Here is a 12,750-nt window from a genome sequence, read left to right on the forward strand (position 1 = left end):
TAAGAGGGCACAGTTAATTTAAAGTTTCTGCTAAGTCATAACGTAACATTTTAGTTTCCTCAAATGGGAGTTTCACCTGTTTCACCATATATGAGTGGTTTTAGGTGCACAGCAAAATTGAGGGGAAGGTACAGAGGTCCCCTGCCCCCACACATGCATGGGCTCCTCAGTTATCAACACTTCCACCAGAGCAGTGCATTTGTTACTAGCGACGAACCTACATCCACACTCCATAATCACCCAGCCATTGGGTCTTTAAGATCTCCCAAAGTCTCCACAGAGACAGAGGAGGAAAGAGTTGATTTGGTCTAGGGCCTGAAACAGTGCCTGGTGCACAGTAGGTCCTCACTCAACACCTCAGTGAATATCTTCTCTGAAAGCCTAGGGTTCTCAGTGATACGTTGTCCTCCATTTCCCCAGCCGAGTGTGGAAGGTCATATGCGCGAGTCCCGGCACCGTCGTCTCACAGCATCTCCTACTGTGCTGCTCTCATTCACCAAACCCCCTCCCTAGCTCTCTTCTAGCCTCTAGGAATAGATGTCAGTCCAAGAGTGACACAGACTTTATCTACTTCCTTCTAAGTATTGTTATTAATAGACTATTAAGAAAGTGTTTTCAAAATCACCTTTCCCAAGGGGCAGATATTTATCCAAACATAGGAAAGTGAGTGTCAGAATATGGGAGCTGAGGTGGTGGTCTCAGCTTATCAAATGAGTCTGTATAAGGTTATTTCTTTAGTCACAGCTCTATACCGGGTACCAGCAATTTTTATTTGAAAACAATAGAATGCAGAACCAGGTCTTCTCCACTTTCATTCATAGCACAGAGGAAATGGAGGAAAGCATGTATTTCCATAGAATCATTATTTTTTTAATATCTACTTATTAAGTAGAACACTAGGACTGCCTGTGCTTATGCACAAAAGGAAAATGAACTCTGGGCTGAGGGTTTATTTAAGTTTTCTAGAAACTTTACATCATTTGAAGAAGGAATCAAATCCTTAAGATTTGGCATAAAGGGGGTAATGTAATCAAAGGAGGACGCACTTGGAAGAGGGGTTTACGGCCCTACTTCTGTATTTTCCAGAAGGAAGGAATTTCACTCTGCGGAGCTTCCTTTGCTTCGTCATTAAAGTGAGTTACCAATTGGCAAGACTGGAGAGTGAGTCAAGAATGAAAATACCTCCGAGAATGTCTGGCACAGCTTTCCTTCACCACCCTTCCCTTTGAAAGAAAGGAAGCGCTTAGATAAAAGTCTTTTTGAACAATCTGCATAGATGAATAGGGTGACACAGCCGATCATTCCCACAGAGATTAAGTAGGAGAATTTGGAGAACCAGACAGAAATGGAGAGATGATCAAGTCTAGAGGTTTTCAAAGACTTAATTTAACTAAAAAATTATTTTCAATGAACACTAAATATTGCTCATAACCTCACATCGCATCAGACAAATTGGGGTGGAGCTGCTGTGAAGGAAACCAGCCTCTGGGCTTCTCCACGTGGCACTCAACCTGCCCATCTACCCAGAAAGCTCCTGTCCAAATCCTTCAGGCACTGAGAGACCCTGTATGTCTTCTACTCATGTGATATGGTCCTCTGTCTCCCCCACCCACCAATAAATTTTGAGAGTACATGAATAATTCAAGTGGACTTAAATGATATGCCCAAGACCACTTAGTTAATGAGTGGCAGAACAGAAAATAAACTCAGTGTTTCCAACTACCAACCTGATACTCCTTCAGTCATTTCAATCATAGCATGCTATATCAGTCAAGCTAGGCTAAGTTTTGCTCCTAGGAGAACACATTTCTTAAAGGTGTTTAAGTCCATGATTTATTTCTCATTCATAAAACATCTTTAAGCCCTGGCTGGCATAGCTCAGTGGATTGAGCGTGGGCTGCAAACCAAAGTGTCACAGGTTCGATTCCCAGTCAGGGTACATGCCTGGGTTGCAGGCCATGACCCCCAGCAACCCCACATTGATGTTTCTCTCTCTCTTTCTCCCTCCCTTCCCTCTCTGAAAATAAATAAATAAAATCTTTAAAAAAAAGAACACCATCGCTAAACAAGTCCAGTTCATACTTGTTAAAAAACAAACAAACAAAACATCTTTAGATTAGGGAGGGGCTCTTCTCTACAAAATCCTGAATCAGAGACTCAGGCTGCTGGAGGGGGCATCACTGAGAATCCCCTGGTATTACAGAAGAAGAAGGAAGAGTTGGAGAGTTAAGCACTAGCTTTTACAAATAAAGAAGACACATATCTCTCCTCCCACATCATTGGTCAAGGCAAATCAATGGACACTCCTAAGTACACGCAGCTGAGGAAGAACTGCTGTAGAAGAAGAACAAAAAGGAACAGTAGAGAGGCAAATAGACTTCAGATGTGGCTGCTATTATGCAAAGACAGATGCACTGGTGTGACACAGGACAGAAAGCCAGAGCCACCGTCAGAGGACTGAGGTTCCAAGAATACAGTCAGGATGCAATGAAACTCAGCTATTTTCAATCTCCTTGTTCCTCTACTCGAGTTCACAATCTAGGATAAGAGCTTCCAGTTATTCTAATTATGCCCTTGGCTAAGACAAGACCATTTCCATAGAGGAAGAGGAGGAAATAAAGGAGTTCTTAAGAAGTGGTATTAGGAACACCAAAAAAACAAAACCCACCAATAAATATCCCCACACACAGCTAGGAAAAAATGCACCAGTGCATCCAGAGTCATGCCCATGTTCCTTGGAAATGGACTCATCTCCCTCCCTCCCAGCACATGCCCTGGCTTAGTCCATGGCAGGACTGAGCTGCACCCCAGCCCCTGGTCCCACTTATAATTTCATTTCAAAAGCAGTCATTCTAGCTTCATCATCTACTTTCCTTCTCTCTCCTATTGCAAACCTCCCAAGTTTTTATACTTACAGCCCTATGATCCCAGTATAGAGAAAAGGGGTAAAACACAGACTCAGAGGTCTTTTGAAGGATTAATCTGAACTACATATAATATATTATTAGAGGAGATTTCACCATAATTATTTCTGTGTTTATTCAACCAGATAAGACTTTACAATAGAAATGTTTCTCTAAAATTGACCTCTATGAAATTAAAAGAAAAAAATCTCTATTACAGAGCATTTCCTACTTACTGAGATTTTCTTCTAACTCATTTATTCAATAATGGAGGAGTCCTAGCTGTGTTGGACTTTTGGCATATTGGTATGTCAAACCACTTATGCTGATCTTTCCATTATAATGCTTTACTTGTCTAAATAAGAAATTTACATGAACACAAACTTCCCCCTAGAAGTTTCCCATAAAGTGACTCAGTTCTCACCTTCAGAGTACAAACCTTTCAAACTTTTAGGGTGGTCTCTCTCATGATAGAGCCTGATAACAAGTAAAAGTTTTTAAAACCACAATTTCATAATAAAAGCATCAAAATGGAAGTGGTGAGAGACTCTTAGGCAAATACTGAATTTTAAAAATTTGGAGATGATTTTCAAATTCCTCTCCTAAATCTCAATGGTCAACACACTCTTGGCCTAATTATGTGAGGTATTGTTCTGTGAAAGACCTAGAAAAGGTACGAGGACTCAATGTCCAAAATTCTCTTGGATAGTCCTTAAAAATTAAGGTTAGAGATTTATTGAAACCAATTACATTAAACGTTAGAGCAAACGAAATTTTATCTATCATTTGTCTGACTACCTGCCTAGCTATCTATACAACTTTCTTTTTATCAACATTAAAAACCTTAGCTGTCCTCAATAATGCACCCCCCCCCCAAAAAAAAACTTCCCTTCTGCCAACAGTTTCTTCCAAGTCAAAGAACCTCTATTGTCTTTCCTCTGGTAATAAATGATAATAATTAAAGGCAAATACACAATAATTAGTCACACTAGGTTTATCCATCTGGTGTACCTGCATCCTCTCACTGTGTCTTTGAAACAGATGACAAGCAACATATTGTGGCACATCCTGCTAATGGGTCTGCATGGGAAATGGGAGGTAAAGAGGTCACTGCATAAAAGGTCAGCGACAGAGCACAAGAGCGGCCTTACTTTTTTTAAGTGGTCAGTGACCACTCGAGGTCTGTATCCTCCAAAAACATATGCACTCCCATGAGGTAGCAGTATCCCACAGAAGCTCTCCTGGTCTAGACGGTTTGTAGGTATCATTAATTTCATTGTGTAAGTTACGATCACCATGAACATCATCATGGCTACTATTTATTGCTTCCTTATATCTACAAGGTACTGCGTTCCATTTAAATAGTATTTTCCTCCACTTCCAAAAATCTTGCCAGGTAGATATTAACATCATTCTCCAATTTATAGATGAGAAATTGAGTTAAAGAGAGATTAAGGAACTTTTTCTCTGCGACTTATTTATCAGTGCTGAGCCAAAGTTGAAAGAAAAGATAAGGCATTTTTAGAGGATTTAACAAAGTATTATGGAAGCTGCTTGTCAATTATCCTAGCTGAAGGTTGACTTTAAAATAACTTAAAATATTTGTGAACACGTTTTTACCTATGACACAGACTTTCAGAGATTAAGTTAGTATGGCCATCAAGCCCTTCTAAAGGATACAATGCCAAAAAAAAACTAAGTTTTATATGTGAGAAAGACACACCTTGAATAATAAAATCATGGCACATTACAAATGAATTCTTTCCCCACAAACCCAAGAGATGGCCATTCATGAGGGCTATCATCTTTCCTGTGTATTCTTCAAGGAAGAGCAGCAATACTACTCGATCTGGCAGCTTCCCCTATAAATCGAGAGAGACCTATGATATCTTTTTAATCCATCTAGCATATTCTGTACTCAGTTCATGGAACTACAACCTCTATTCATGTTTTTAAGGCTTGAAATGCCCTCAATACACACAGGCAAGTATACAAGATGGGTTGTCACTTGTCACTGCTTCTGTTCCTACTCTCCAAACTGGTCATTGACTTCCCATAAGTAAACAAGTAGAGATTTCTGCTGGCTGATTTTTTCCAAAGGAGAAGATAGGCTCTTCCAGGTTATTAAAGATAACCACCTCACGCTGGCAGTGTTTTTCTGGAAGGATGTTCTTCCTCCATTCCTGTTGGGAGATCTGTCCATTATCAGAGGCCCATGAAGTGGGAAAAGAAATAAAGGTATGGTGGGAAATAAGGCTTTCAGGGTAGGCAAAATCCGCAAGTACGTGTTTAAAATAGGTGGAATGAGATATGATACCTGCACTTGCTCAATGTAAGAGGGAATTGTGAGAAAAACAAAATCAGGATTTTGCAATCAGTGTAAATTGCTACTCGCTCAACATTTCGGAGTCTCAGCTTGTCTTTTGAAGCGCAGGGTTCTCCAAACACAACAGCACCTGTTGCTGACTGTGCAGTCACAGCCTCGCCAAGCAATCAAGGCATTCCCATCTGTGGTGAAATTTCCCAATTTTTCTTGTAAAGATCAGATCCTTCATTGCTAATGAGCTAACGGGAGGTATGCAATGTCATATTCGATTCTGTGGCTGCGATCTGAAGCAGTGGAAATGGAAAATTAAAATCAACTGAAGTTTTTCCCCAACACCCCAGGCTGACGTTCCTTTCCAGACTCCCCTACTTTACACAGATCTTCAAGATTTTATTCAAATCAGGACATTTGGCATAAACAGCTTGACTACGTTTCTTTCTATGTCTATCTAGTCATCAGAGAGCAGAAGCCACCCGGATCTAACGTCGGAAGGTTAGCCTGGTCTCTCTGCTTCCTCTTAATTCCACATGCAGTCCGACAGCCAGACACTGCAAATTCTGTGGCTTTCGGAAGTATTAAATCTATTTTCTCCTCACCTGTTTCATCCCTACCAGCACTATCTCAGGATAGATACTTGTTATTTTTCACAGATTTCTTTGATAGCCTTTAAACAGTCTCTCTCACCCTCCACAACCACCTTTTTAGCCAGCATTCTTACTGCTACCAGAGTTTTCTGAAACATAAGCAGAATCACAACTCTGCATTGATGAAGTGGGTCAGAACCCCCAATGTCACTCCCTGTGACCCAACCGCAGCGACCATGTCCATGTTTACCTCCAGATTCCTCTCTGCTCTGAATCCCTATTCCTTTTCCAATGAAGCTTTCCTGTTCCTATCAGCTTTGTACCTGTCCTTGCCTCCTATCCACCCCCCCATGGTGTCCCTGTTGTACTAATGCCTTGCTTCCTTATTGGAGAATCTCCTGTTCACCCTTTAAGAGAAGAAGTGGAAATAGCTGACGTTTCTCGTGGTAAATGCACGCTGTTGGGTGGTGTGGATGCCTGAGGCTCTGTGCCCGGGAGCCGTTATGATACTGTGTCTGGGGTTGGTGAGAATAGCTCAGAAGTTGACTACCATGTGTACCCAGGGGAGGAAAGCAGAAGGGTCAGTCCGGTTCAAAGGCTACTCCCTTCACGAAACCTTCTCCAAACTCCCCCAGAAGTATTCATCAGCTCACTCCTTTGTGTTCCTGCAGCATCTTAACATTCTCTGTTCTCATCATATACAGTTGTTATAATTAGTTTATTATATATCTGTTCTCTATATTAGACTGTGAACTTTTCTGGGGCCTATATGAGACATTGGACACTTGCTGAGTATTTGAGTGAATGTCTGGTTATTTCTTCTCTGATCCCACCTTCATGTGAATCTAGAGCAGATCTGAGAAACTGCTACGGCCTGCTCACTTGTAGGCCAAGTCCAGCTGGCCACCCATTTGAGTCAAGTATAGCAGAATTAGAGCCGTGCCCAACCATTTATTTAGTATTCGTGGCTGCCTTCATGCTACCACAGCAAACAGAGCCGAGTGGTGGTAACAGATACCACGCAGCCTGCGAAACCTAAAATATTCACTCTCTGGCCATTTACACTAAAGGCCTGCTCACCCCAGTTCCAGGGCTTAAGAATAAAGGCTGAGATGCCCTGTGGTATGTGCGTTGTTTCTGTAACACCATCTAGGGAACTTGTACACCATGGCCTATAAAGTGTTCAGCCCAAGTGAGGAACCTCCAAGGTCAAAGTTGCTTCCTGAATTTCATTGAGTTCTGCAGATTCATAAATGATTCTTTTTCACTTGTAGAAATTTTGCCAAAAGGATATTTCACTGATCTTGAAAATAATTCTGATCATTAGGATAGTATTTTATGGCTCTTACGAGAATGTTCTGGGATCTTTGGCTGTGTATAGTACTGATCTTTGAAATCACTCCAGCCCTTTGCCTTGTACCCGTTTATCAATATAATTATGCTTAATGAAGAGCAGGAACTATTTCTCTAATAATCACACCCTTTGTTCTCCTTCTTTTGTCCCCAAAAGTCTCAGCTCCTGACATTATTCAGCTAACTACAACCCAAGTGATACAACTGTATGTTAGATGAAAATTTGCTCTTACAGCCAAGCTTTTGTGGACTCAGATCACCTGTGTTCTACTCCTGGCTCCTCCAATAAACTGCTGGCTCATAACCTTGGGAAGACCACGCATTTTTCTAATCCTTAGTACCTTCCTCTGTGCAAAAGGAGACAGTATCAGCAGCAATCTCTGCACATAGTTGTGAAAAAAGCAATATGATTTTCCATGAAAGCATGTGGCAGAGTTGTTGTCGTAAGCCCACCATTTGCTTTTGGTCTGTTTGTTTGTTTTGCTTTCATTACTCCTGTCAGTTCACGGTGCCAGCTTCTCATAAGGAATTAGGTCTCTCGATGTAAATGTAACGAACTCCAGATGTCACGATCATGCCTATGACTTCCTTGACTTCTGGTGTCAAGTAACCACAGTGTACGGAAGCCTGAGGGAGCCGGGTTCTACTCTGGGATCTCTAACCTGCATCCAAGTGGGCCTGGGATGGTTCTGATGAGTCAGACCAGCCTTAGAGCAACAGACACCTTTAAAGTTTAACCTGTTTCGAGATGTCTGAACCGTCAGGTCACTGAAGTTTTTCCTAGATCTTAGAATGGAAGAAAATTGCTCCCTGTCTCTACAGCCAAAAGAGTCTAGCTTTATGCTATGGGGCCAGTCTAGGTGACTAGGGCCCATCTATTGATGGACACAGATTTTGTCATGGTCCAAGGACTCTAGGAGCTAAAGAGGCTGTGTTTTTTCTTGCTTTAAAAGTTTTGATTCTAAGTTGATTGGCCCGGAATCAGAAAAAAAAGAGGCCAGAAAAAGAACAGATGTATTTTTTTTATCCCCTTGAGCATTATTTTTCTGAATTGATCCTGGAAACCACAGAAAAACATGTTTGGATTATATTTACAAATGTATCTAATCATCCTGGAATGTTGGAGTACATTTTATCTTTGGAAAGGGACACCAATAACATGCCTCTGGGCATGAAGCTCGCCAGCCATCAGGGACTTGCTCTGTGGGACACCAGGCACAAAGGGGCAGGCAGGGCAAAGATGTCTCCCTTCTGCCTCGTACATGGCACCCCAACACGCACAGATCCTCCCTCAGGGGTCTCGATGCACAGTGGGGACTTGTGATATTTGTCTCTTTAACAGCAAACATTTATTGGAAGCCCGGACAATTGCAACCACCTACAAACTGCTGTCACTGCTGTGTTTCCCTCCCCTCACCCCATCCATCTTACTCTGCTACCAGAGCCATCTATCTAAAACACAAATCTGATCATGTCACTTCCCCTCTTAAAAACCATCAGTGCCTCCCCGTCGCTCAAAGGATAATGCCTTAAACCCTTTAGTAAGGCTCAGTAATGTTCGTGATTTCACCCACCAGGTATCCCAGGCAAATCCATTATTTCCTTTAAGAACTCAAACTCACGTATCTGCCCTCATTCTTTCTTTGGAATCATATCACAATGGGTACATGCATTTAGTTCTAAAATACTTCAAATGTCATAAAATAACTGTGCACGTATCTGCCTCTCTCTGCTCCTCTATTTTACACACCGTGAAGACAGAGACTATGTCAAACTTCTTGTACTGTAGTCACCTGACACCGTGATGGGCAAAACTTAAGCTCTGTAGCAATGTTGAATGGATGGAATACAAGACTTGGTACTCCCCCTACATACCTAACTGCGTCTTACTCTCAGAACCTTCCTGTTATACTTTAACAACCAGTCTCTGCTGATAGACCTCATGGTCCTTGAGCAAAGCCAATACTGTGTCTGTCTTATCTTCTACTGCCTTAAACTTCTACATATTTCTGACCTGTGGGAAAAGCTCAATACTGATGTATTGGGGGGGAGGGGCAGGGAAGAGTATGTTTGTTACATGTTAAAAAGGAAATAGACCTGGAAACCACTCCCAGGTAACTTTTTCTCCACTCGGATGCATGAGGATAAGACTCTGATATTAGTAGACAAAAATCTAATATCTCTTTATAGAATGCTAAGAGTTAAGAAGGAGGCATAAAAGTAAAGTGGGACTGTAGGGGAGGAGGAAGAGATTATTTTTGGTTGCAAAGATTTATTTACTCAGCACATAAATAAATTGAGTACCCAGTGAATACGTGGAATATGCTAAGCTCAGGGAAGAAGGAAAGAAATGAGCTTTCCTCCCAGATTTCAAAAGCTCAAGGCTAAGACAGACCATTGGCATTCCATGGGGCAAGGTCGATAAGGGGACAGCTCGGGGCACTGTGGGAATAGAGACACAGCTCCTGAATCTCCTGGGATTGGGAGGACGATGGGAGATGGGAGGGCTGGACCTGCAGAGCTGGGCATGGAATAGAACCGTGCTGTCAAAGGTGGGCCAGCTCCTTAGCACTATCAGGAAGGTAGGAGGAAAAGGTGAGAAAGATGACTAGCTTGGGAGTGCCTTCACTAGTCTTGATAAGCAACTCCAGGACAGTTACCATTCCCCTTACTGTTTCCTCTGGACCCAAGGAAGCCACCCAAACCATGGATACGGAAGGTCTGGGGGAGAACCAGAAAGGTCAAACTCTGAGTGGGACATGAAAGAACAGGGAAGGTCAGGGGAAACCTAAAGTATCCAGAAAAGCCACTTGATGTCCAGAACCGTTCATATGGGCTTGGAGGTGACAGGTGGTAGCATTTTCCCCTTTAAGCGCTTTTCACCTGGTGTTACTGTTTGCTTGAAACAGATGATAAAGCTATAGGCTTTGACTTTTTTTTTTTTTTTTTGAGAGAGAGAGAGAGAGAGATCTAAACCTAAATTACACAGGAATTCAGGAAACCCTCAAAGCCTTTCCTATAAGTGCCCCACTTCTGAAAACATCTGTGTGTACCCTCAGGCAGAGCCATTTATCCCCACTGCATTTGCACAGAGATGGGCACATAGACGGCTTCTGACAACTTTTTCAAAAAATAAATTCAAGTGAATAATTTTATATTTAGCTCCTATTATGTGTTTGGCACTGGAAGTATAGAAAAAATGAGTTATATTGACCATCTCTTTTAAAAACCAAAAATCTGGTGGGAAGGAAAGTTGGGAGAAGATAAAATGAGAACACAGTGATGACAGCTACAAATAAATTGGAATGGAAGTTCAAAAAAATGGAAAAAGTACATTTTTAGGGCACTCAGGAAGAGCTTAAAGGAGAAGTAGCATTTGAAGATCCTTGCTTTTCCTTGCCTGAATTTAGGGTTAATCGTTTCTTACTCATCAGCTTACAAAATGCTCTAATGAGGCATAACAATTAATACTACTTCATAACAATTTCAAATGGAAATTAAAATGAGAAAGAATAAGAAGGGGGATGAGAGGAAGGAAAGAAGAGACAACTCATCCGCAGCTCATTCTTTGACAGACCACCAGCCTTTATCACATTATCGAGATTTCTAATAATAGCTATTCTCTGAAGCTCTGACCACATGACACATTTACATTGTGTATTTTATAGGGTTTACAGACTCCTTCAGTACAACCTGTTTCATTTGATTTTCCCAATAACACTATATAAGATGGATAACCCAGACAGTGTCAGCCCCAACCACCTGATCTCGCAAAGGCAGAAATGCAGCAAAGCTCATCTTTCAGATTTCTACAACAGGTAGATTAATAATAGAACCAGGTTTCCAACTCTGGTCTTCCAACTCCTTCAACTTGACCCTGCTGGTTCCCACAGAGTTCTGAGAAGTTCTTCAGCTGGACTTACTTTAATACAAATAATTGTGAAACCTTCCCTGAAATGAAGTTCTATTTTTAGTTAGCCAAAATTAGCCTCCCTTGCTTTCTTTTGCCATCACTTTAGGTTATTTGTAGAGGACTGTCCTCGTGTTTTTTTTTTTTATTTCCATCTGGAAAACAAGGGTTTTGTGTTAGAAGGAATGAAATCCCCGAGAAGAGAGAAGATAGAATAGGATACATGAGTTCCCCAAGAAGTGGGAAAGGTAAGAAAAATTAAATGATGACTCCATCCTCTAAAATGGAACATGACCAAGGCTTGATACCAAAAACTAGGGTTCCTCAACTTCAGTAATGATGGAGAAGCTCCCTCTTTGGGTCCATTAACAATGCCAAGGCTGCAGGACTCAGCGTAAAGAATGCACATCAGTTCATAATGGCCGCAATAGGTGTGGGGGCGTGCGGTTCCACCTCAGGAGATCCCGAGTCTGTCTATTGAAGACATCGCCATTGGGCGGCACATTATAGAAGATGGTGAGAACTAAGAGCTTACGCCCCTGTGAGCCCATGCTACTCTGTTCTTCTCGAGAGCACTGTGCAGACTTCAGACCTGCAATTCCGGTATCTTTCAGAATATTTTTCTAGGTGGTTCATTCATTATAAACATTCATATTTCTGCTCAGGTTCTATTTCTTTACCTTTTAGATTTATTTTCCTATACATTTCCTAGAAGTCTCTAAAGTCAAATTAAATCAAATAAAAGTCAACATAAGGAAGTTAACTTACATGATACCATACCTTTTTGGCTCATCAAAGTAATAGTGCTTAATGTTAAAAAAATGAGAATATAGAAAGTATAATGAAGAAAATACTTACCAGCCCTGGAGCTGTGTCCTGTACACCAAGGGGTTGCAGGTTCGATCCCCGATCAGGAGGCATGTGGGAGGCAGGCAATTGATGCTTCCCTCTTACATCGATATTTCACTCCCCCTTCCTCTCTCTAAAAAGATTTTTTAAGAGAAAATACTATAGTCGTCATCCACAAAAATAAGCACTAGCAATACCCTCTAGTAATATTTCCTTTATGCTTTCTATTTGTATATGAGATTATTGAAGGGATACTTTATATGTAATTTCATTTTTTGTATTTTATATCCTTTTATAACAAAATGTTTCCCATGTTATATTATGAAGTCTTTGTAAGTATCTGCTTAATAGCCAGACTTAACATAGTCATAAAGAAGTCTTACGTCGCCGCACTAAGAAAATAATTCTCCCCAAGTCTCCCAATCTAATAAATTGGTAGCACAATCCACTCAATAAATAATGCTTGCCTTAAACTGGCACTTCATCCATGATTCTTTTCTTCCCTTTTTTCTTAAGTAGTAAGTCCTCTGATCTCCAGTTCTGGAGATAGAACTGCTTTCCACGTATCTCCACACTCCCATCATCTCTGCCCTCAACCCCTCCAAAGCCTATTTTCCACGGAGCAAGTCATGATATCTCTTTAAAGAAATGCGTTGTGTCATTCCTCTATTTAACCACCCCCAAACACGTCCCTTTGCACTTGGAATACAGTCCACATTCCTCATCATTCCCCTCCACTCCCTACACCTGACTCCCTCTGCCCATCTCCTAAGACTCTCCCTCCCTCGTCTGAAGTGATCATGCTGTTTGTTGATTGGTTGCCCA

General features: G+C 41.4%; 1 long non-coding RNA gene across 2 annotated transcripts in view; it reads right to left on the reverse strand.

The window, feature by feature from the left end:
* Positions 1-12,045, reverse strand: part of LOC118497720 — a 320,085-nt gene extending 308,040 nt beyond the window's left edge. For both annotated transcript variants that reach the window (XR_004900242.1, XR_004900241.1), the window contains exon 1: positions 11,935-12,045. This is a non-coding gene — a long non-coding RNA (uncharacterized LOC118497720). The remainder of the gene's footprint in view (positions 1-11,934) is intronic.
* Between the last annotated feature and the right edge of the window lie 705 nt (positions 12,046-12,750).

This window comes from Phyllostomus discolor, chromosome 12 (genome assembly GCF_004126475.2).
Source record: "Phyllostomus discolor isolate MPI-MPIP mPhyDis1 chromosome 12, mPhyDis1.pri.v3, whole genome shotgun sequence".
NCBI classification, from domain to species: Eukaryota; Metazoa; Chordata; class Mammalia; order Chiroptera; family Phyllostomidae; genus Phyllostomus; species Phyllostomus discolor.